Source organism: Equus caballus, chromosome 17 (assembly GCF_041296265.1).
Source record: "Equus caballus isolate H_3958 breed thoroughbred chromosome 17, TB-T2T, whole genome shotgun sequence".
Classification (NCBI taxonomy): domain Eukaryota; kingdom Metazoa; phylum Chordata; class Mammalia; order Perissodactyla; family Equidae; genus Equus; species Equus caballus.
In genome coordinates, this window is record NC_091700.1 from 69,016,581 (window position 1) to 69,039,111 (window position 22,531).

The 22,531-nt window shown below is 37.7% G+C and overlaps 1 protein-coding gene and 1 long non-coding RNA gene across 12 annotated transcripts in view; one reads left to right on the forward strand and one right to left on the reverse strand.

Annotated features, from left to right (window-relative positions):
• The window catches only part of TBC1D4 (TBC1 domain family member 4), a 175,935-nt gene that overhangs the window by 148,390 nt on the left and 5,014 nt on the right, over nucleotides 1-22,531 (reverse strand). The gene's annotated exons all lie outside the window — the stretch shown is intronic.
• On the forward strand, nucleotides 1,985-10,268 carry LOC138918418 (uncharacterized). The gene is made up of 3 exons (XR_011427834.1): nucleotides 1,985-2,153; nucleotides 2,296-2,424; nucleotides 10,107-10,268. It is a non-coding gene; the product is annotated as an uncharacterized lncRNA (long non-coding RNA).

Consider the following 22,531-nt stretch of genomic DNA (forward strand, 5'->3'; position numbering starts at 1 on the left):
GTCTTTTAAGACATAACATAGTTTAACATCCACGAGTTTTTCTGGTGAAAATTACTTGTGGCAATTTGTAAGAATTTTTATGGAACAATTATGCAAGGGAATGTGGTTAAAATTTAATAGAAAAATTAATTGACAGGTTCTTAGAAAACTATGAAATAGAACTGAGTTTTCTATAAAGCACTTACTCATTTTTATTACTTTTATGCTACAGTTAATAAAGATTTCAAATATTCCCCCTCCTTTTTTTTTCCACCTGTTGCCAATTGTACTTTTTTTTTTTCTCCCCAAAGCCCCAGTACATAGTTGTATATCCTAGTTGTAAGTCATTCTAATTCTTCTATGTGAGATGCCACCACAGCATGGCCTGACGAGCAGTGTGTAGGTCCATACCCAGGATCTGAACCAGCAAACCTTGGGCCACTGAAGTGGAGAGCACAAACTTAACCACTCGGCCACAGGGCCAGCCCTCCCCCCACATTTTTTAATTGGTGTTTTAATTCAGCTTTGTCAGCCAATGTGGCAAATTTTAGACAGATTCATAATTCAAAATTCATAGTTTTGCATATGCTCATACTTTTATAAAGATATGCTCATATCGTATTTTATAGTTTCTAAATACATGGAGCTTTCATATATTAATTCGGGTATTTTGGGTCATAAACTCCAATATTGTATCTTTATCTTCTATGGAGGAGGTACAAAAGCTAATCTGATTTCCAATTTCCAGACAGACAATAGCAAATACTAAGTAATCCCAGGTGTTATAAACTGATTATAAAACATCTATAATAAATAGTGAGTTGACCTGGAAGAAACGATAAACACAAAAAGGTGCATAACAAATGTAAGCAACTAAAAAATAAAAACGCAGTTTAACCTCAAGTAACTGGTACATTGAAGGCAGTCAACAGGAAGGCAACACAAAACTAGTCACAGTAAGACACAAAAGAGACTTACTTATTCAAAATTACATCCCATATTTAAGAATTAATTTACAGATCATCCAAAAATACAAAACTAATTCAAGTAGAATAACTTAAAATATCAATCATTAATTTATTTGCTTGACAAGAAATGGCCAAATGTCAAAACAGTTGTATCAGTTTTTTGGCTAAACATTCCCATATATATATATATATACACACACACACACAAATATAATAATATATACTTTATATACACATTAAATATAATATACATTGTATTTCTATTTAATATATAGTCATATGTATTACAAATACATTTATATAATATAAATAACATATTTAGTATATTTACATATTTACTATAATATATAAAATATATAATAATACATATATTTACTATATATGTTACAAATAGGAGCCAACCTGGATGAAGATAGCCCTAGCTGTATGCTTGTAAGTGGCAGGAAAGTAACTACCTACTGATTCTTAAATATAGCACTTGATTACAGTGCAAATGTGCACATAATACCTGTTACTATTTTATAGAACACCTTTTACGTGCAAACACTTTGTAAGGTACTTTACTTTTTCTCTAATAATAGGATCTATTAGCTCCATTATACAGACAAGAAAACTGAAACTCAAAGTTAAGTGATTTACCCCAGGCCACAGAACTTGTGGAGAGTAAAGTTCTGAATCAAGAGCTCTTGATGCTCACTGCAATTCAAATGTGTTAAAGAAATGATGCATAGTTCAACTTCGCAGGACCTAATAAAATAAGACATACTATACTTTTAGGGAGAATTGAGGGTCAGTAATAAGAATTGGCTGGCTTCTAAACTCTTGGAATTTCCCAACTGATAGAAGCATCTTTGTTCTTCAGGGTAAGCCTCTGAGACCACACTCCATAGTTTACCCTAACGAGGTGACTCATACCCCTCAGAGAGTTCATGCTGCAAGAAGACTCACAAGAAAGACCAACCATATGATTAGAGGGCAGGGCTTCATGACATCATGTGCCCAAAGATTCAAGAAACTGCCTATGTAGTGAAGCCTCCAGAAGAACTCTAGACACTGAGGTTTGGGTGAGCTTCCCTGGCTGGCAATACTCCTTGGGTATCGTCACACATTGATGTTCGAGGAAGTAAATCGGACTACTGAACACTTAGAAGAAGAAAGTAAAGTTACCAATTTCATTCTTTCCATTTGTAATTTCCTGGAAAAAAGGCAAGTAACATATGTGTTTGTTAAAAGTTAAATAAATATCAAAGACGCTACCAAAAGCTTAACACTAAAGTAGATGAATACTATAAATAGTATAAAGTAAATGAATCGGCCATATTAAAATTTGATACATATATATTTTCAGGAATGTTGCTATTACATTAAATGAAGTATCCCTCTGGAGGAAAGATGGAAATTCTGACGGTACACAATAATGAAGAAAAGGAGAAAGTGCAAAAGAAATGAATGGCAACTATGGCCACCATGACGTAAGGTAGGGGCTCTATAAAGGTTTAACGAACCCATAGAATGACAATGATGAAAATATCGGCTTTGGTAAATTTCAGTCTTCTCTACCAAAACTAAGCAAAATTTCAGGGAAACCATTTTCAAATGCAATTCTTATCGACTTGCACAAGTTTTATTCTTCATATCTTCAGTGTACATGGCACAAATCAGTCACAATAAATGACTTCTGAACTAATTAAATCTGATATCATATTGCTTTATGAATAGTGTAGACAAGGTTTTTGGGTAGGATGTTTTTTGTTTCTAAATATCCTCCAGCACTGAGACGCATACTTAACCATAAGCTGGTTACAAGGTTTTGTTTTTTTTTGTGGCTATTCAAATCCAAATTCCCTAAGGATCTCTAACAAGCAACGCATTTCATATATCATAGCCTTTATTTTCAACATAATATTTAAATTATACAATTAAAACTTAAATTTGGATTTTTCACCAATTCATATTTTCCTCCCCAAACACTGCCACACAATTGAGGCATATTTAAACCAAGTTATTCTTTCTCAACACAATATTAATTTTAAGTATAGTAATGCATATGCTTCTACTGGGAAGAAAAAACATTTCTATTTTAAAAGATTTTTATTTAATAATGTTGAACAAGATAAATCATGTGTGGATCCTGGTATGTGGAATTGTCAACAATAAATAAAGCAAAAATGAAAATAAAAGGAGTATTTTAGGAAATACAATTATTTCTAACAATGCTTCATAAAATAAATCTCAATTGTGATAAAAAAAAAAAGTATATAGTCTACTATTCCATAATGTAGCTTAAACTACTGACTCACATCTACTTATATTATTTAGTAGGGTTCTTTCCAGGTTTAAAAGAAAAGATTGATACAAACGTTATCATAGAGGTTCCATTTTAAATTCCTCTAAATTCAAATTCTAAAGTCAAGATTTCTTCTACAGAATATAAAAATATGTGGAATTAAAGCTGCATACAAAAATGTCTTCCAACTTTTAACTAAAACTTTTATTTAAAACTAAAATATACTATCATTTCCAAAATTAAACAGAGATTCCATCTTGCTATATTTACTCAGCTTCTACAGAAAACACATAGGAGCTGCTAGACTTTATTAAACAATAGGCAGCTTCAAATTGGCAGGCTGCTTTTCAACAGAATTTATGGGGTAGAATCTGACATGCTGGTACAAGGCTGACTCTGGATACAGACAAGCAAGACCTAACAAGAGTCTGCAAGTCCCGGGTCCTTTATCCCAGGCTTTATAATGATTTGATCTTAAGGTACACAGTTTGCTTTAGAAATACTTTCTGTAAAGTACTTTACATAATTACATTGGAAACATACTCAAATATAACCTTTTATAGTTATCAGATTCCTCTATCTAATCTCAAACTATTATTTCAAATTTGAAAATTAAGTACTCTCAAACACCGCATGATTTCACGCATATGTGGAAGATAAACAAACACATGGAGAAAGAGAACAGATTAGTGGTTACCAGAGGGGAAGAGGGTAGAGGGTCGGCAAAAGGTGTACATATGTATGGTGACAGATAAAAATTAGACTATTGGTGATGAGCACGATGCAATCTATACAGAAACTGATAAATAATAACATACACATGAAATTTCACAATATTATAAACCATTGTGACCTCAATAAAATTTAAAAAATAAAAATAAATAAATTAAAGCAATTTGGGACCAGACCAACTACATCAGGTGAATGATCAACAAATATTAAATTATTATATATCTATTTGAAAAAAACAATTTAGGGGGATGAGGAAATATATTTGCTATCTTGATTTTGGTCTTGGTTTCACCTGTGTATATATATGTCAAACCAATAAAATAGCATACTTTACATATGTGTAATTTAGTGTACTTCAATTATAATTCAATAAATTTGAAGAAAAAAAAATTAAGTACTCTACTGGAAAAATGCAAATATGAACACATAAATGTTTTCCCTAATTAAATATGTGGCTACTCTTTTATCCACTTCTGATTCTTTTCAGAAAATATGAATTGGTGAAAAATTCGAATTTAAGTTTTAATTGTCTAATTTAGAGAAGTTAGGGAAAGTACAGACTGTTTCTATGTAACTAATCAAAAAGATCAAAATATTTGGTTTTCCTTCCTTCCCACCTTGTCTTTCAAACTACATGGCTCAATGAGAACTGTGAAGCTTTCTTAACCACCCTTCCCATCAAAGAGTTGATGAATTAACCCTTGTTCTCCCGTGGCCTCTGTAAAACATGCAGATCCCATGCAGCTACAGCCCACTGGCTACTAGGAGCTGGGGGCCCACCCTCCAGCCACAAAAGCATTATGTGTCCCCCTAGTTGAATCCTATGCTTATGAGTCTACTGTGTTTGTCCCCAGTCCTGTTTGTACTCACTACCCAGCTATTGCAATCACATTCATGTAATTAAATGTAATGTAAACTGATAAAATGAGTTCCAAATGGGAAAAAAAAAAATGTATCCTACAAGACTAAGGCGAGTCACTAAAACAAAAAACTGTACCAAATCAAGTAGAGACGAAACAGCAATAAAGGAAAATGAGAAAAATTATAAGAACGTAGGATGACTTTGTACTCAGACCAATTCACAAGCATCTCATTCTGACTCCTCTTAAAAGAGTGATTTAGGCAAAAAAGGATACAAAGACTCCACTCTCACTAACTACTCATCTGCAAAGAGAGGTCCTTGACCTGGACCTACCTCAAAAGACTAGCAAATGGCTGGCTTAAAATGTTTAAGAAATTTGTCCTCTCTGATACTCTGCTTTAACCAAAATATTGATCCCCCAACTGCATATCTCGACTTGCCAAGTAAAGGGACTTCTCTAATATATATTTTTAGCCTGCTACTCATATAGGCTTTTTATAGAATATCTCATTTAAACCAACCGCATTACACCAAAAGAAAAAAAAAAGCCATGATTGCTTAAAATCTGTTTCACTACAAAGGTCAGAGCTAACATGGAAGCCTGAACGTCTTGACTTCAGGGGTTTGGGACAGGCAATGATTTCTTTACGAGGAAGCAAAAGCACGAACTATACCAGGAGCTTGATAAATTGGATTTCGTTAAAATTAAGAACTGCTATTTCACAAAAGACAAAAAAGAATGAAAAGGCAAGCAATACACTAGAAGAATATACTCACAATATATCCGAAAAAGACTCATGTCCAGAATAAATATATATATATATACACACAAAACCTCCTATGAATCAACAGCAGAAAGACAAACAACCGATTTTTTTTTAAAGGGCAGAAGATATGAACAGGCACTTTAAAAAAAAGAATATCCAAAAGTCATATGAAAAGGTGCTTAGCACATCATTAGTCATCTGGAAAATGCAAATTCAACCCTACAGATACCGCACACTCCCATATAAATGGCTAAAATGTAAGAACTGACAACACCAGACACTAGGCAGGAGGTACAGGTACTAGAACGGTCACACATCGCTGGTGGTATCGAACACTCGGGAAGCCTGTTTGGCAGTATCTGCTAAAGCCGAACAAACATCATCCTAAGATGCAACAATTCCACTCCTAGGAATAGACACAAGAGAAAGAACTGCCTTTGTGCACCCAAAGACATATGCAGAGACATCCATAGCAGTTTTATTCATAATAGCCCCAAACTGGGAAGAACACAAAGTCTGTCAACAGGAAAAGGGATAACTAAATTGTGGTATACCTACTGCAGCAATAAAAAAGGACACACTTCTGCTACATGCAACAAGATGAATACGTCTGCTAGGCACAACTTTGCGTAAAAGAAGCCAGCCACAAAAGAGTACATGCTATGTGATTCTATTTATAGAAAGCTCAAGCACAAGCAAAACTCATTTATGGTGACAGAACTCAAGATAATGATTTCTGGAGGGGGAATGAGCATCTACTGGAAGACAGCACAAGACACGGTTCTGATATGTTCCACGTTTTAATACGGACGGCGATCACATGGATATACATTTTACCTCAACTTAAGACTTAATCAACAAATTATTTATTAATTAATACACACAGACAGACCTTAGGGGCTAACCTCAGGGTTGCTGGACCTTGGCACTATTGATATTTGGGGCCAGCTAATTTTTTGTGAGAGGGTGTCCCGTGCGCTGCAGGATATTCAGCATTATCTCTGGCCTCTCTACCCACTAAGTGTCTGTAGCCCTCACAGTCCCAGTATGACAACAAAATATGTCCCCAGACATTGCCAAATGTTCCCTGGGGGATAAAATCCACCCCCTCTCCTATTCGGAACCCCTAGGTTTAACTCCTGGTCTAACTAGAAAATGTAGTAAATCTTTCTTATGACCTCTCAAAGTCTGAATCACAGCACGATCAGGCCAGGACTTAGAAATTAAATACTAGAATCCTTGACCTAGAAGGACAGAAGGATTTAAAAGTCTTTCATTTGACACAAGAAATATTTAGCCAAGTCGCCTGATCTTAAGAAGTACTTGGGAGGCTTATGACCACGAATTCCCAGGTGATTTCCCTAGAAATTCAGTAGGTCTGGGGTGAGGCCTAGAAATCTATATTGTCTAACAGGCACCCGAGGTGATTTTTATAAACATGCAAGTCTGAGAACAGCAGTCTAAGACAGCTATATTTAATACATACACCTTAGGGAGAAAATCTTTTGACCACGTTGCATGACAAAAATCCTCAACATTTCCACAAGCATGATAAACAAGGCTTTCTTTTTTTTATCCCACACTTAAAAAAGTAAAAGTCTACCAAAGTTGAAACGCTTGGTATAAGAACTATCTAATATTTCAAGAAAGATGGGCCAAGCAAGTGGCTGTGGCCTCCCCTTGGGGCCTAGGAGACTCACACCATCTCAGGATGACACGACCTTGCCTTTCAAACCAGAACAGTAGAAAGAAAAAGCAGTAGGTAAATTTAAACTGGGATCCCGTTTTCAATAAATGTTTCCGTCATTCTTTTACCTTAACAACCTCCCTGCTTACCTCCACCGCCACTCTATCTCTGTGACAATCAGCCCCTCCTGCAATTACCACTTTCCACAAGCCACCCTAATTACCAGCTCACTCCTTCAGCACACCTGCTCCCACCAGCAGGCCGGGACTGGTCACACTCAGTGACCGCTCCAGTCCCAGTAGGAAGCAGACCATTTTTTTACCAGCCTAAGGCAAGTGCTGCCTTAGTTTCAAGGTCATCTTCTTCTCACCAGTTCTTTGTGCTCAATTCTCAACTGCCCTTCAAACTTCTCTGCTTTGCCCTTCTCCCAACACTGACCTGACACCAGGTAGTTCCCAGTTCCCTTTTGGCTAATCTGATTCCTGAGTTCTCACCTTTATCTTCTCCAAATGTATTTCCAATGGATTGTTTGCCTTCTCTTTCTATGGCTCCCTCATAAAGATGTGATTTTAAGCCTGGCCACTAAAATTTAATGATAACTACAGTAATGATAATAAATTGCTATCATGTGAGTGATTCCTTTGTTTGCAGGCATTATGCTAAATGCTTTATATCAATTATCTCACTTCTTTTTCATGATTCCTTCAGATAGGCGCTAATATTATTCCTACTTTATAGAAGAGGGAGAGACTTAGATTAAGTAATTGGCTAATTCTCCCAATTCCACCTAGTCTCTGTACTTTGGCACTGCTTTTTTTCCTTGTTTCTCCTCCTCCAAAATGCATGCATATTCTCTATCCCACTTTCCTGTATCTCTCCTCATCTATACAAATATAGCATCTTCTATCCGGTTCTCTATTGAGGACCTGTATGCTCTGTGTTCTTTTTCTTAACACAGTGGTAATACCACCCCTTCTCTTTAATTATTTAACATTTTCCCTTTGAGTCTTTCCTCTTCCAAATGCAACATAAACCTCTGAAGACCCTGGTCAAATTTCACACTTCTTATACCCCCGGACATATAGCACAGTCCTACTCAGGAAGAAAACACTCAAAAACAAAAAATAAATGTATATTTTGTTGAAGTCATTTCAACAAAGCATATAATGAATGCTCAGTACATACGAGTCATTGAGCTAGATGCTAAAGATACAAAAGTGGTATGGTCTGTACTTTTAATGAGTTTAAAAACTAGTGGTGGGAAGAGGCTTGCAAACAAACAATAAGAATATTTGACAATTGCTGAAATAAGGCTATAGATAAGGAGTGCCAGAGCCCAGAGAAATGAGTAACTTTCAAAAAGGGGATGGGGTTGATAGAAAAGATTTTTCAGGAAAAGAAGTAACTTATGAAGGGCGTTAGTAAAGATTAGGAGACCACACCGACATTAGAGGACATTCCCAACCAAAAGACCAGTGTGTAAAGACAAAGAGTGAAAGACCAGGTGGGCATGAGGAATGGCGGTAAATTGAGAAAGGCTAGAAGGCAGAGCTGGAGTACAGGGTGGGAGAAGGGAGGAGGGGCAGACCTGAAGCCATGTTAAGGAGCTCGGGCATTCTCTGAGTAACTGGCCAGGGTATAAAAAGGAGAGAAACAAGGACTGAAATAAATGGGTGAGCCAAATTTACCCCATCAGTGACCGTAGAATCTTATAGACTGGACACAAGCATTACACAAAACTAGACCGCACCCTTTCATAAGGTGTTTCCATAAATAGTCAACACGATTTTTCATCATCATCTTCAATACCATCACGATTACTCCAGCCACTAGCTTACAAAAGAGTGCCTCTAATATTCTACTGTATATTTGGGGGCAACTGAGTGGCTGTGCTGCAGGAAGTAAGCAGCAAACCATCGGGAGCTCATATTCAGTTGACCACTTTTTTTTAACTTTTTTTTTACACCTCTTAGAATCTACAATAAAAAAAATGGCATAAAAGGAATGCAAGTAATGGCTTAAAAGATAAAAGCCTTAAAGACTATGCTTATTTGTTCCTCACCACATTCCAGAAAGGACTCCAAGTGAAGGAATGTCTGTGGATTTCTATTACCATATACTCTTGAGCTCCCATTTCCACAGGTAATGAAACTATAAATTTCTTTAATACTACAGCTTCAAAAAATTACTAGGTGCTATAAACTTTGCAGCTCTACCAAGATGTTCTTTCAAAGTGGCATGATTAGATTTCTGCCATTTAAAAAAATTTTTTAACCTGATCAGACCCATAAATGCCACAATCTTTACAGAGAATGACAGAAAAACCACTGCCATTAAAATTTCCAGAGTTCTTCATTTCCTACATACAGGTAGATGTATTGACTTCAAAAAGTCTCAGATAGATGAAGAGTGACTTTTCATTAAAGAACAAAAACCTTAAGTGTTAATTATCTGTCATTTCTCTTCAAACCCTAGACCCTGAAACTTCCACATTCCTGGAGACTAAGTGCAGATCTCACGTCAGGGAATATGGAGCTCCCCAACAAATGTGTCTTCTCTCAACAGCTTCCCCGTATAATTAACGCATCTTGTAGAAATCACTTAAACCTCTTATTCCCAGAGCTAACTCGTTAAACTTACACTTGATTAGCCTCAACCAACATCTGTTAATGGCCATGGTGGAGCTGATAACAGTGGCGGTGACAAGGAAATTAAAACATTCTGACAACTACAAGATTCTCTTGGCTTCCACTGTCTAACACGTAACCAAAAATCATCCTCTAAAATCCTGTGCTGACACCATTATTATTTTTGTTTTGCCCAGGTCAACTATTTTTTAAATATAAAATCCAGTTCAATTATGGATAGCAGATTGAACCAGAGGAACAAACCCAAATGTGTCCACCGTTCTGAAGCTTAATATGATACCAAAGACAACGACCAAAGTGTATATTACTTCAAAAATAAATAAGCAAAGAATGTTCTATTTACATCGTGGTTTTTTCTGGGGAAGTCAAATTATAAACCTATCTCTTACTAGGTAGAAGAGCTGCTACGTTGCCTCCTTCTAGGACTAAATGTTCTCCTTCCACCACTCACAAACCTATGAGGGTAGAGACTGGAGGAAAAGAAGATACGGCAAAGCAGAGCTAAATTTCTCCCAAAATGCATGGAGCATCATTTTCCAAAGCTGTGAGACTCATTACCACCTTGGGCAAATTGCCTGTCTGCCAATGCAGCCCCAAATGACCTTAATTACATTAATTAGGGCAATTTCTTCCTTCACAGCATCTCATTGTTTGAAGGCTCTGTCTCAGCCTTGGAGCCAGTACCCTCCTTGGCTCAGCCCCATCACAGACGTCTCATTTCTCCCACTGCTTATAACACTGCTCCTAGTTACGCTTCAGTGTGTCCTTGACTCATTTTTTCTCCAAGACCCCTTCTCTCTCTCTGACGACAGATGGGTATTATGTAGCTTCCACAGAGCATGGGTAATAACGTCCCTGCAATGACTGCAGAACACAACCTTACGGTTAGAGGCTGATTTACAACCTGATTTCTCATAGAATTTACCCAGCTACCGATATGTAAAGTGATTTAACTGCTGTTTGTGACAAATGTTCTAATAACCATTAATCAAACACCTAAGCATTGGTAACTGTTAATAACACTCGAAATACTGCCAATGTGCCTGCAGTCAGAGACGGTGTTTTGACTGTCACTGTAGAAAGAAAACATGTCACAACAATTTGACCAGAGATGGTATAAAAAGCAGTAGTGTCATGACGGCAGCGGGGGCCTTTTAACAGGACGGGGCTGTGGCTGCTCCTATGGGTCTCGCAGTTTCCTGAACTTAGGTTCCTGGAGTTGTAACCAAAAACCTGTACAGGAAGGGGCCTTGCATCCCCTAAGGCACCGTGTCTCCAAATCCAGGCTGCATACAAGTACCAAGCTGGCTGCACCCCAGTTACCCACTTTTACATAAATTCCCAGGTCCCACGCTGGAGATGCCAATTCAACACATCTGGGGAGGGGCCCAAAAATGAGCAGACATGTATACTCTTCTTAAACTCCCCACTAGGTTCTGATGTGAAATCAAGTTGAAAAATACCCAATATTATCCTCTCCACCCCCTGCCAAGATTCTGATTTCACGGGCCCCAGTGTTGGTGAAAAGGGTTGCCAATGCTCTAGAAATCACAACTACTGATGGAAGGATGTCATCTCTCTCAGGTATCTTAGGTCAGGAAAAGAAAAAGTTTGCAAAGAACTGTGAACATCCAGCCCTCTCATTTTACAAATGAGAACTCTTGATTTAGCCCCTAAAACCTATTTCTCCCCCACTCCTCCAACCAGCCTTCCTCATATCTGTAAATGGTATCAAATCCACCCATTAGTAAAAAATCAGCAAACTTGGGCACCATCTTTAGCCGTCATCTCCACAAGAGGCTTTCCCGGACCCATCTCTTGCTTTTGGCTACAGGTGGCAGAAAACCCAACTCCACTCACATAAACTGAAAAAGTTGCAGGTAGGTGGTAATCAGGTTTGTTCCCATCACAGTTCAGGGAAGTTTTTTCCAGTTCTCTCAAGAGTGCTCTCCTCAGCTTCATCACCACTCTCGTAGTGAAACGACTATAACAGTTCCAGATATTAAGTTCACACACAACAACCAACGAGAAAACTTTCTCAGGAGCCCCAAGAAAACTTCTCTCCTCTTGCATTGGCACAAACTGAGATACAATCCTTGGGACCACTGGATCTCCAGGTACAAACTTATAAACTGGCTTGGGCCTGGATTCCTGAACAAATCAATGGCATTTCCCATCTTGGAGCTGGGGATGGGGCCAGCTTTCCTGCAGCCTATGGGTGAGTGGCAGAGGGAGAGAGAAAGGAAGAAAACATTAACATTTTATGAGGAAAAGAGAGCTGGAGAATCTGCTACATAATCCAATCTAGAGTAAGTTTCCTCTTTTTACTCTCTCAGAGCACCACATTCTTTGCCTTCACAGCCGTTATCATGATTTGAAATTGGATATTTGTGGATAGGCAGCTAACACTTACAGAGCGCTTATTAGATGGCAGTGTTCTAAGTGCTTATATGAATGAATTCACTCAATCCTCACAACAACCCTATCGTCCCCATATTACAGAAGTGGAGATGAAGGTATGGAGGGGTGCTCCAGGGCCATGGAGACCAGGAGCGGTGGAGCTTTGAGTCCCAGCAATCAGACTCTAGAGCCCAGGTGCTCTTTATACTCCTCCACAAAACTATCAGACACATGAAGCAGGTAATGCATTTGTTTTATACCCCACTCCATATCAGCATCCAATACAGTACCAGGCACAGAGGAAACATTCAATTCACCTAATAACCGAACAAATGAATAGACAGGGAAGGAATGAACGAGGCAATGAACAAAGGAACAACTAGAAAAACCATGATCCAGATTAATAGACTGTTCACATTATACAATTAATTAGGGAAAAGTGGGGCCAAGACCTTCAATTTCCTGCATCCTGCCTGGCTTCTCTAGCTGGAGGTCTGTTACCTCTGTTCCATATGGTCACACCTGCATAGTCAATAATAAATGGTCTTTTCTCCTTCGAAAAGCTACCAAACAGCAAACAGAAACTCAAGCAGGAGTTAGTCACTTCTTTTGAGACAGAGCTTACATGAACACGTTCAAAACAGAGAATGATAGGAGTTAAGGATGGGATTTTCCTGTATTTACCCCACCTGCATTAGACAAGTGAACATTTTGTTCACTGAGAGTAAGAACCAAAAACTGAAAACATACAAAGCCCTTTGCAGTATCAGGTACAGAGGAAATTTTACAAACATTTTTTAAATCAACAATTTTTAGTAAACTAAACAGTTCAAAGTCTCCACCAGATTTATGGAGATTAAGTACATGCAAAGCATTTGTTGTACTTCTCTTTCACAGTGGCAGCATGACTTTTAAAAATAGATCATCTGGAAAAGTAAGTAGCTAAGGAAAAATTACAGGGCATACATGTGTCAGTTCCCACTGTCAATGTCCAAAATTAACTCTGCTCTCAGAAGAAAGATCATAGCAAAATCAGAGCAAACAATGTTTCCAGAGAAACTATTAATGGGTATAATCACATGCGCACAAAACCTATTAACCTGACTGGCTCCTAAGTAAATGGGTTAATGGAAACAGGGTAACTCTAATCCAATGCTAACGAATATCAACTCTCCTACTCACTATGTACATTACAGCTTGTCCCTCTACAGAAGAGACCCGTGAGTCTATCCTCCACTTTGGGAGCAAAAGAAAACAACCTTAGTAAATAAGCAAACATGTTATGAAACTATTTCCATGTTTGCCTTTGGCCTTAATAAGCAGCCATATTTTGCTGTTTTCAACAATGCAGCATCAGCAATATCTGTGTCTTCAAGCCAAGCTTAATAATGGAAAGCAGGTTTTCAAAGATTATTTCAATCATTAATAAAGGACGATGACAAAAACAGAGAAGTTCATTTAGAAAACACAGACTGCGGGGCCGGCCCTGTGGCCAAGTGGTTAAGCTCACACACCTGGCTTCAGTGGCCCATGATTTCACCAGTTCGGATCCTGGGTGTGGACATGGCACCACTCGTCAGGCCATGCTGAGGCGGCGTCCCACATAGCACAACGAGAGGCACTCACAACTACAATATACAACTATGTACCAGGGGGGCTTTGGGGAGAAGAAGGAAAAAAAGGATTGGCAACAGATGTTACCTCAAGGCCAATCTTAAAAGAAAGAAAACACCCACAGCTTCATCAATGGAGCAAAAGGGGTCACCTACACCACACAAGGGATTGAACGCTGAAGAAATTGTGGAGACGCTCATAGGTAGACAGATTATGCCTGAAGGCAATGAGATACTGAGGAGAAAATGCCCTTTTTTGAGGAGAAGAGGAAGTGGCAGGGGGCCTTTATTTATAAAGGCAAATGACTGGTATTTTTAAATTTTTCCTGGAAAAATAAAGCCATCTTTCCATGTGTCATTTTTTCTTTAAAGTAGAACCTCAACCCACAGCAATACTGCACAGCATGAATACTATCTTACTTTGTAAGCTTGGTTCATGCCCCAGTGGCCAGTGAAAACTATCATCAACCCATCAACTGCTCTTATTATAAACATTAGATAAAATGAATACAAGGGAAGTAATTATTCTATTACAAGGGCATGCTGACTAAGCAAATAAAGAAATCCAGAATACAAATCCTACATCTTATTCTCAGTCAACAGTTCACTGCGGACATTGGCCAGAGTTTTTTTCTTTCCCAATCCCTAGTCTGACCCTGATGGATCTCCTCTCCATTTTCATTTCCCTTTTCAATGAAAAAAAACTGAGACACCTCTTAGGCCTTCTCTGTCCTTTTTAGGATAAGTCTTAAAAAACAGGGCCTGGCGCCAGCCCTGTGGCCAAGTGTTTAAGTTTGTGCACTCCACTTCGGCAGCCTGGGGTATCGCAGGTTTGGATCCTGGGCACGGACATGGCACTGCTCATCAAGCCATGCTGAGGCAGCATCCCACACAGCACAACCAGAGGCACTCACAACTAGAATATACAACTGTATACTGGGGGGCTTTGGGGAGAAGAAGAAGGAAAATAAAGAAAGATTGGCAACAGATGTTAGCTCAGGTGCGAATCTAAAAAAAAAAAGAGAAAACCAGGGCCCAAGACGGCACTGGCCCAGTGGTGTAGTGGTTAAGTTCGCATGCTCTGCTTCAGGGGCTGGGATTCACAGGTTTGGATCCTGGGCACAGACCTAGCACTGCTTATCAAGCCATGCTGTGGTGACATCTCACATAAAATAGAGGAAGACTGCCAACAGACATTAGCTCAGGGCCAATCTTCCTCTTGTTGCTTTAGGAAGATTGTCGCTGACCTAACACCTGTGCCAATCTTCCTCACACACACAAGAAAATCAGGGCCTACAAAAATGGTGCATTTTAGATTTGGGAGTAAAAACCTGCAGACGCCATTCAAAGTATTACATAACTAAGCAGTCTTCCAAATGAGATCATGTGTGCATAGAGAAGCCTGAATAACTGAACTGAACTGAAACTGAAAAATAATCCACTTATTGCAAGGATATATTCACAACACCACTCTTGCTGATCATCTTCCAGATTCCTCAATGCTCAATTCACATTATTCAGAGAAAAGGCCCTGGAGATGCCTGTTCTCATGTTGGCAGCATTAGTAAACTTCCTGTGTTTTGATAGGAGGGAACAAAGTCCATCTCAAACTAGTCTATAAAATTTTTTCAGCAACTACATAATTTGCTTATTAAAAAATGCCTGCCTTATAATCCCATTCAATATTATCAGTATTATGTCTCTAAAATGTTTAACATTTATAACAAAAAAATAATATTGTGCAAACAATACAATCAACACTTGTTAAAATTAATAACTTTGTCCTTGCCAAGAGACCTTAAACTCTCACCAGTGGATTTAAATTCCTTGAGGCCAGGGACCAATGCTTACTCCACTTAGCTCCAGTTTGTTGGAATGAACCCTTTTATAGAACTGGGTCCCCAGCATACAACCATGAAGAGACAAGCTCTCTCTCTCCATGGAGCTGACATTCTAGGAGTGGTGACAGTACCTCCAGAAAGTGGTTAAAAAATTAATTTTAAATATGTAAGTGCCAAAAGGGAAACAAATAAAGGGCTGAGATGGAAGTGGAAAATTGGGATATCTACCTACTTTATTAGATAGAGGGTCACAGGGACCAATTTGAGGAAGTGACACATGAGTTAAGCAAAGAACTGAAACCTGAGAAAAAGCAAATCTATCAAAGAAAGGGAACCACACATGCAAAGGCTTTGAAGTCATCTAAGAGTTGGGCTTGTTTAAGGATGACTGAAATGTAGAAAGTGTGCTGGAGGGGAGCAGTCGAAGATGAGACTGATGGGGGTGGAGTCATACAAGATCTCGTGAGAAGAAATTTGCCTATTACTCTGAGTCCAAAGGGAACCTGACCTGGTTTGTGTTTTACAAGGACCACTCCTAGTGCTCCATGGAAGATGCCGTGGATAGGAGGGCAACAGTAGAGCAGGACAAAGAGTTGAGAAGTCTAATAGTCCCAGCAACAGATGATGGGGCTCAGACTCGGCTGGTGTTGTGGTGATGGAGAGATGTGGACACATTAAAATTAAGTTTTGGAACAGAATCAACATGACTTCCCTCAAGGGCTGAAACTGGGGAGTGAAAAGTAGGACTCAAATATAATTCCTGGCTTACTGGCATCAGCAACTACATATTCAAGTGCAGATGTCAAGTAAGCATTTAGATATTGAAAAAAGCTGGAGCTCAGAGGAGAGGGCTGAGCTACAGTGACAAATTTGGGAACCATCAAAAAAATTTTACCAAATGGGTGTTAGAAGTGCAGGTGGTTTGGAAACCCAGATCTGCTACTTGCTAGCTTGTGTCCTTAGGAAAAGTACAGACGTAGTTTTCTCACCTATAAAATGGGGATAGACATACCTATTTTTAACAGGATTGTCTACAGCAAAGGTCAGCAAACACTTTCTGTAAAGGGCCAGATGATAAAGATTTTGGGCTTGGTAGCCATGGAATCTCTGTGGAAAATACTCAATACTGCCATTGTAGCATGAAAGCAGCCATGGACAATATGTAAACAGATGAGTGGGGTTGTTTTCAATTAAAACTGTAATCACAAAAACAAAGGCCCCTTTACCGACCCCTGGTCTAGAGCAGTAGTTATCTAAGTGTGGTCCTGGACCAGCAGCATCAGCATCACCTGGGAATTGTTAGAAATGCAAATTCTGGACCTCACCTCAGACTTGCGGAAGCAGAAACTCTGGGGGCGGGGGTCCAGCATCAGTAGTATAACAAACCCTGCCGGTGATGCATGCTAAAGAAAATAATATATATTGCTTAGAGATATTATTAATACCCATCTAGGGGCCAGCCCCACGGCATAGTGGTTAAGTTCAGCATGCTCTGCTTGCATGGCCCAGGTTCACAGGTTCAAATCCGGAGCACAGACCTATACCACTCGTCATGTTGTAGTGGCAAGCCATATTAAAATGAACAATTCAATTCCAAATATGTCTCCAACCTAACTTCCAATAGAAAGAAATGTTTAACACCAATTAAATTCCAGATCCCTAATGGCATATTAGCTATTAATTAATAGTCTCTATTGCTATGACTAACACATTTTATTTACATGAACATAAAATAAACAAATTTATCAAATGCTGTTGATTATTATAAGAGAATAATTTGACCAATGGAAAACATTTAACATCAATGAAGGAGGTTAAAATATAAAGGGGTGTCAAGAAATAGAATATAGTACCACCTGTTCTGATATTTCTTTAATATTGCTGTTAGAAAGTGGGCAGAGATCTGCCTTTTGAACCTGCTTCAAATTAGATAAAAGAATTGTGGATGAATATAGAGGAGTCGTGCCCACTACCACCACTAGACTATGTTCATGCTAACAGGCCTTTGCAAAATTCCATATAAAAACTAAAATAAAATCAGTACACAAGGGTTAACAGCCTTAGAAGGAGCCAACAGGAAAGTGCAAGGATGAGATACCAGATCATTTCTCAGAAAACGGAAGATCAACTTCTACAACTGGAAAGATATTCAATCAAGCAGATAGTGCACAATATTTAAAGAGTTAGGCAATTGGCTTTGGGTGGTCTTCAAAGTGAGCAACAGGATCAGGGCGGCCCAACACAGAGTAATGAGGTATCCCAACAAGCATAAAGAGCATGCTACTGGACATCTGAGGGGAAGAAGTATTTGGAGAAGCAAGCAAGAAGGACATCAGTTTAATTTCAGGTAAATTCAGAAAAGTCTCTCTGGCTGCCCAGGTAACAAGAATTAAGTGGCTGAAACCAGGGCAAGAGGTGAATTGAATAAGCTGGGAGCCATTTAGGGCCTGAAAATAGATTTGCTTAGTGGTTTGTAAAAGCCCTAAGCCATAAACGTATTTGTCCAGATTATGTAACCTATTAGAGAAAACGCATATGAAGATACAATTATGACATATAAAAAGAAGATATAATTGTGAGATACAAAAGACTACTTGATGTGCTCAACCGGAAGCACTGTTTGACTTAGAATCTGAAATTAGTGATAAACTACTCTCAGGTTATATAATAATGATTGTACGAAGCTCCATGGTTCTAACTCCGAGAATTTTACAAATTCACGCAAAATTTGCTGAATGCATGATTTCAGTTCCAAAGTGAAGACTATCCAACGGGTTAAGGGCATCCACAACATAAAAGAGCTAAAGCAGCAAATTTAGGCTTCTATATTTAGCCAGGAAGATACCATTACTTCGAGATCCTCTTTCCAACCCAACCTCTTACGAGAAATGAAACTTGGAAGAGATCAGTAACCTACAAAATAATAAGTCCCATATCCTTTTGGAGGGACTGCAGAAACCTGTGTCAAGATGGTCTGAAATTAAACCAACTAAAATTTTAATCCTATATTTTTTCCCTTTCTGTCATATGATCATAGATTATCAGGGACATATTAAATAACATCTGAAAGTTTAAACCCAAAGTTTTCCAAACTTATGGTGGTTCAGAATCCTTTTAAAGGTAAGTTAAAATGTTAATATAATTATTTTACTGTTACTTTGTCTAAATATGTTCACAAAAACCTAGATATAAGCTTCATATGCTTATAGCCCTAGCTTTTAAACAACGCTGAAACCAAAACCAATTTACAAAATACCCACAAACACAAGTATAAAGCCAGTTACATTTAGACTAACAACTTAAATTCAATGTGATGAAAGATGCTACTTTCTAAAACAATATGACTATGGCACCGATGCTACAGCACAGACTCAGCACGTAGCTGTTACTATGAACCCTGTGTTTTTTTTTTTTCTTTTTTGAACCGCTTTTCTCTATTTGAACTCCTGCAAAACCATACTTCATACATCAGGTCACTGGGCTTTATCTAATCTTAAAATTTACATATTCTTTTCTCTCTAACCCAAGGCAATTAAGATGGCTTGACTTGGTGCCAATGTTTCTTGCTTTATTGTATATGTTTTATAATGAAGATAAGATGCATTATTTTTATATTTTATAATTTTATACTTAATACCACATAATTATATACTTTTATATTATAATAAATACAGTTTAACATTTTATACATTATATTTTTAAAACTTTATAATACTTATATACTTTATGATTCTATAAAATATATTCAAATGTATGATTGTACCTGTTCTTAAATACATATCCTAAAGAGTTTTCATTCTAAACTAAAGTAGTTATAAAATTACAAATAAATTCTCATAGTTTACTTCCTGGCCATTCCTAAGGACAGTACGAAAAAGATACACCAGAGGTCAGCTTCACCAGCCTGATGAATCATATAGACTTTTTATTTCCCATAAAAACAAAAGTACATACTGGCACAACTATATCAAATCATGCATTCAGCATTAATTCACCATTTTACAAATTAATAAGCATATTTAACTGTGGAGATTGTTAATATAAAACTGGGGAAAAGTAGACAAATACTGCATGACCTCACTTATGTATGGACTCTAAAAGAGTCAAACTCCTCAATGCAGACGGTTGATTTATGCATTTGGTGCTTGCCAGGGGCTGGGGGATGGGAGAAATGGGGAGATGTTGGTCAAAGCTTACCAACTTTCAGTTATGCAGGATCAATAAATTCTGAAGCTCTAATGTAGAAACAGCATGGTGACTATAGTTAATAATACTATACTATATATTTGAAGTGTGCTAAAAGAGTATATCTTAAGTTTTCTCACCATGCACAAAAAACAATAACCATGTGAGGTGATGGATATGTCTTTTAATCAGCTTGATTATGGTAATCCTTTCATTTGATAGGTATATCAAAACATGACATCATACCCTTAAATATATACAATTTTGATGTGTTAATTATACCTCAATAAGGTTGAAAAACAAACTAAAATAAACCTACTGTATTAAAAAAAAGAGTGGGAAAAAGTGATAGCATAAAAGTTTATAACACTAACAATTAAAAACTAATTTTTCAACAATTGCATTGTAGAGTAGCAGGTTTAGAATCCGTCTGCCTGGACTGGAATCTGCTTCTTTTTCTTTTTTTTTTTTTCTGCTTTTTCTCTCCAAATCCCCCCAGTACATAGTTGTATATTTTAGTTGTGGGTCCTTCTAGTTGTGGCATGTGGGATGCCACCTCAGCATGACCTGATGAGTGGTGCCATGTCCGCGTCGAGGATTCAAACCGGCAAAACCCTGGACCACTGAAGCAGAGAGCAAGAACTTAACCACTCGGCCACGGGGCTGGCCCCTGGAATCTGCTTCTTTATTATAGGCCTTGTGTCCTTAGGGAAATAATTTAACCTATCTATACCTCAGTTTTCCCATCTATAAAATGAGGGGGATGCTGGTACATAGTTCACAGTTATTGTGAAGATAAAATGTGATTCCTAATAAAAGCACTACAGGCAGTGCCATCACCAGCAAGAGCTCAGTAAGTACTAGCTTTTAAGGAAATGCATTAAAAAGTTACTCAGACAGACAAACTATGGTGTACAGTATCGTTATAACCTTAAAGAAACAAGTCAATAACATCCTTAGTTGATGCCTCACAATGAGTTATTAAATTTGTGTTAATATTTTATGTAGACTATAATCAAAGCAAAATCCTTTTCCTGTATATTCTACTAAATTAAATTATAATTGATCTGTTACCTCATTTTACAAGGGGCTACATCTAAGTGACTGCATGTTGACTTGGTTCAGACATGCCAACATAGCCCAAAGGAAATGGGACTCTTCAACAGCCATCTAGATGACTTCAAAAAACAAACAAAGGCCCTGAGATTTAAAAAAAAGTTAACAGAATTGTTCGGATTAATTATTCAGACTGGCTGTCATCTTATTCACCAAATTGTCAACTCTCTATTTATTTTTGTCTGGTTTTCTTAATAGCTAGTATATCAAACATGCTGAATGCTGTTATTTCTCTGGATGCAAATAAAGCTTTAATGTTTGCAAAAACTTATCATAATTTAAAATTAGAATATATTCCTAAAAAGTCATTTATTTCATCTGCAGAACTTAAAACTTTTGCTTGAAAGGTAAAGTTTTCATTCAACATATGGATAGCCTTATGATGCCTAGCAGAATAATGTCTACGTAGGGAAGAAGATACACACAGCTGTTAAGCTAGAAAATGAAGAGTTTCTTAAAAATCTTCTGTAGTCAGATATTCCTCCTCATACTCACCTTGAACTTTCAAGTATGAGAACAACTGCAAAAACAACTAAGGGAACAGAAGTGGTCATATAACCAATCAAATGAACAAAATCATCGAGGGCAGTAGTTCTCAAGCTGTGGTCCCCAGGCCAGTAGTCTGAGCATCATCAGGGAACTTGTTAGCATCAGAAACTAAGGGTGGAAGAGAGTAGATTAGTCTGTTTTAACAAGCTCTCCTGTGATTCTGACACACACTCAAGTTCTCGAACCTCTGGCTTGTGATAAACAAGCTCTGATAATGAACAGCCTCAATCTTCATTATAATATTTCCTCACAACTGGGGGGCTCTGGGCACACATTTTTACCTTCCCCCAGATTCTGCAGTCAAGATTCTACCACGGAGCCAGGGCAAATTAGCCTCCACCTCTGATCAGGAGAAGGGGAGAGAACAAAAACGTGACCACAGCAAGCATGAAGAGAGAAAGACCTACTCATCCAGAATAGCACAAACTACGCAGAAAGCAGAGAGAGAAATGGGAAAACTTCCAGATTTCTATTTCTCTGATTTCCTGACTAGTACACTCCCAAAGCCACTGACCATGAACTACGCGGAAGAACTGAGAAATGACCCTCTTGAGATATATCAACAAAAATTAAGTTGAAAATTGCCTACCTGAATAAAGCTCAAAAAACACTAAATATTTTAAGAGGAACAAAAAACCTACAGATTTAGAAAACTTAGAATTGGAAAAAAACGGTATCAAGTTCATTTTTAATTTTAAGAACACAGTTTGTAAAATCTCTGAAAACACATTCTTGCGAGTTTCAAGAAATATATACAGAAACAAAATCAATGAAAATTATAGCAATCATGTTTTTGTCTTTTAAATGATGGCTCATTCTATAATTACGAAATATAATTTTCATGTTGTTGAGTCTCATGCAAATATTAATTATCATCTTTAATCTAACAATATTTAT